Source organism: Urtica dioica, chromosome 8, assembly GCF_054948205.1.
Source record: "Urtica dioica subsp. dioica isolate 48M chromosome 8, U.dioica_male_clone48M_v1_H2, whole genome shotgun sequence".
NCBI lineage: Eukaryota > Viridiplantae > Streptophyta > Magnoliopsida > Rosales > Urticaceae > Urtica > Urtica dioica.
In genome coordinates, this window is record NC_142763.1 from 18,826,371 (window position 1) to 18,830,547 (window position 4,177).

General features: G+C 32.7%; 1 long non-coding RNA gene across 1 annotated transcript; it reads right to left on the bottom strand.

Annotated features, from left to right (window-relative positions):
* Nucleotides 1-1,564: 1,564 nt before the first annotated feature.
* Nucleotides 1,565-2,007, bottom strand: LOC149388511 (uncharacterized). The gene is made up of 2 exons (XR_016300791.1): nucleotides 1,859-2,007; nucleotides 1,565-1,769 (listed from the first exon to the last, which is right to left on the bottom strand). It is a non-coding gene; the product is annotated as an uncharacterized LOC149388511 (long non-coding RNA).
* Between the last annotated feature and the right edge of the window lie 2,170 nt (nucleotides 2,008-4,177).

Below are 4,177 nucleotides of genomic sequence, written 5' to 3' on the forward strand. Positions count from 1 at the left end.
GATTGTAGAATATATATAATTATTGTGATATATTTTAATTGAGGTTCAAAGGGAATATAGACAGAAATTGGGCTAGGTTCTTGCTAGATTTCTTTTTACCCAGTCAACCTAACAAGATACATTTAATGGGTGATGTTTTTAAGCTCAAAATGAATATAGACAGACATTCATGTAGGTTCTTGCTTATTTTTCTTTTTTACTTGACATCTTAACAAGATAGGAATGATGAGAAATTCGTCACACGCTCGCGCAACCACCGAGTTGCTTTTTTCTTTTTCATTTATTTATAAAATGTTAGAAAAAGAAGTGCTCTCTCATGAGTCTCGAAAATCAGAGCCATGTTTTTGTTTGTTTGTTTTGTGTGTGTTCAATGAGGTAAATGGATAGATATCATTAAATCCGTTCCACGCATTGAATTTTTCCGTAACTAACGACATCTCTTGTCTTTTCTGTTGGACTTGGTCTCTCCCATCCCACGCATTGAATTTTTAGTAAAAAAAAAAGAAATTAATAAAGGTATATAAATAAGTTAATGTGATAAGGAAATTTATTAAAAAAAAAAAGCTGATGGAATCTTCTTCTTGTTGTTTAGTATAAATACTAGAACCACCGTCAGAAAGAAAAAAAAAAAAAAAAAAAAGAAGCTAGAACTAAAATATTAAACAAAAAAAATTCGTATGCGTTTCCCAAGTGAACATGTAATCTCTCACCATATAATAAACTTGTTTAATCAATATTTTGTTTACTTACTTTTATCATATAATAAACTTGTTTAATAAATATTTTGTACGAAATAATGATTACCAAATACGTTACTTGAGTAGGTATTATTTTTTAAAAATAATTACACAATCGTTCACTAAGTAAATGGCGCATATTTTATGTCAGTTGTTGTGTTTATTATAGGGTTGAAATGGATTTGGCTCGGTTCGGGCCAAATGACCCGTTTAACGAATCGAAACCAAATTTTCGATATTCAAATTTTTGGACCAATAACCAGACCGGATTGGTCCAAACCCGAAATTCGATTATCCGAATTTTTGGTTAACCGAATTATGCAAACCGATATCCAATTTGAAAACCGGTTTTGAAAAACGGTTATCCAATTTTGAAACTGGTTAACCAAATAATCTGTTAACCGGTTTCATAACAAGTTATCCGGTTCAAACCAATTTATTTTCCTATAATTTTGTACCAATTTAAAATAAAAATAAAAAATTGGCTAATAAAATTCAAAATTGGTTATCCAGTTTCATAGCTGGTTATCCGGTTCAAATCGGTTATCCGGTTTCAAAATCTGTTATCCGTTTTATAATAAAAATAAATAAAAAATAGTTGGTTAAATAACCGATAATCGAATTTTCGGATATTCAAAACCGATAACTGATCCAGTTTCATAAATCGGATTGGTTAACCGAACTGAATTTTCGGTTTGATGACGTGACACAAAATTTCGGTTTCGGATCGGTTCAGTTATCGGTTTAATCGATTTTCGATTAATTTTTATACACCTCTAATTTATTATACTATTTAATTCAAGAAACCACGCGTAAAATTTTCTAAGTCGTAACAAAATAAAATATGTATTAAAACACAAAATCTAGTGCTGAATTTAATAAGGAACAAACAAATGGTTGAATAAGTTAATAAAAAAAAGCATTTATAAGAATTTTGTACTCATTAAAATGTTGAAGTTAAAAAAAAAGAGTGAAATATTATAGAAATGCATAACAAATAACTTACGTGATTTGTATTGTTTGTTAGGCCACCTGCAATGATAAGAGAAAATATTTTAGCAAAATTAATATGCGTCACAATATCAACGTGTAGATAGAAAGTACATGAAACAAAATTGGACCTGATGACTCCTGTTATTAGAAAGAACACTGTGCAAAGATTATAGAAGTAATTGAGTTTTTCCGAGTATGTTCCTTCAATAAAAAGAGAGAGAAATATGTGAGATAAACGTCTAATAAATAATTTACGAGACATTGTTACCTGATAATTTTTTTTATGTTAGTTGCTACAAAAATATTTGCACAAAGTGAAGTATATATAAGTGAAACTAAAGAGACGTGTAGTACATGAATGATTTTTTTTTAGTCGCCAAGGGTAATCTCCAAATGCATGCAATGCGACGTGTCATACAAAGAAATATGTGCAAAGGAAAAAAAATGAGACAGCAAAATAACAACAGGATGTAGTAATTATATTACTTATAAGCCTTAGACTAATAATGAGATTAGTTTAGGTCAAACTGAATAAGAAAAACAAGTGGAACATTGATTTCAATAACATTAAGTTTATCGTGTGCAATTTATAGTCAAATTGAACAAACAAACAAAAATAGGTGGCGCATTGATCTCAATTAGTTTTTTTTTGTTAGTTTTTGTTTTTGTTTTTTTTTTTTTTTGCATGTATTACACAGGTGTCGAATACACATGAAGTTATATTAAAATTAAAGATATAATAATTTTAGTTAGGTGATTTAAAGTGGAAAAGTTTAAATAAGAGACTGATTATTGTAGAGTCTACAGTAATATAAGGTTCCGTTTTAGTATAGTAGGATAAAGTGTATAGCCGTAAGAAGGAGGAAGAAATGAGTGGATATATTAAGAACAATAAAACAAATTAGGATAAATACATAGTTACATAACACTACTACAAAAATAGGATTCTACAACGCTTAAAAAACGTTGTAGAATGATTCTACAACGCTTCTTAAGCGTTGTAGAATCCTGCGTTGTAGAAGCTTCTACAACGCTTAAAAATCCGTTGTAGAATCCAACAGCTTTCTACAACGCTTAATTATCCGTTGTAGAAACTACGCTTCTACAACGGAATCTTAAGCGTTGTAGAAGCTTCTACAACGGTCTAATTCCATTGTGTAATTTTAAAATATTTTCACACATGTCGCCGCGGCGACGTATATTTTTCGCCGCGGCGACCTGCTTCTACAATGGATTGATTTTCCGTTGTAGAAGGACCTCGCCGCGGCTAGAATTATACGTCGCCGCGGCGAGTTATTTGCCGCGGCGAGGTACGTTCCGAGCCGCGGCGAGAACATTCTACAACGGATATTCAATCCGTTGTAGAAGCACGTCGCCGCGGCGAAAAATATACTTCGCCGCGGCAAGAAATTCGCCGCGGCGAAGTCAAATCTTTGCCGCGGCGAGATGATTCTACAACGGATATAAAGCGTTGTAGGAAGGCGATGAATTTTTTTTAAAAAACTCGCCGCGGCGAAGAAAAAATCTCGCCGCGGCGAGACTAAGATATCTAATTTGCTTGCTCTCGGTATCTTGTCTCGCCGCGGCGAGAAGTATAGTTCGGCGCGGCGAGAATCATTTATTTTCAATCCACAATTTGTTTTTTACACGATACTAGCACCTGAAAATAATCTTCAATACAAAAAATATCTAATATATACATTCATCTCAAATATCCTCATCTTTAAAACATTCAAAATCTAATATATATATCTTCGAAAAAACTAGCTAATCGTCACAGTTAATAAATGTTTGTACATAAGTTACCCATTCTTCCCTAACTCTCTCTAAATCCTCTTTTGTATAGGATTTCTTATTTTCTAATTTTCCTACACCTCCTACGACTATATCACGCATATAAGAAATGACAAAATACCCGCATTCCGTGTTTCCCGTTTGTCTCGGAGCGTCCCAAGCCTTGATGTACGTTGATTGCCCGTTACTATTGGCGTTTTGATGCTCGAGCTTGAAATCAACAAGAACCCTATATAACACGGAGATTATAAGAGAAAAAACATCTAGAACGGTTTATAATAAAAATTATTTAAGAAATCAAAATATTACCTTTTTATCAATCGATTTAAATCCCTTGGGATTTTATTTCTCAACGGGTCAAAGAACATAGCGCTATTTCTCCAAAGGTCGAGGACAACGAGCATCCAATGCGCACCTTTGTTATACGGCATCAAAACTAGTTCACCAAATTTGCAATGTCGTACCACGTTTCCAACGTCCTTGACTCGTTTTGACAAATAAGCCTCCTCGTCGTCATTTTGTATATACGAACTTAAGCTCGGATTTATAAAACAAAAATTTCGAGTCTTCTTCGCCTTTTCTAGCCTCGATCGTAGATAGCTATGACAAACAAATATTTAGTTGATCAAAACACTAAATATTGAATATTGATA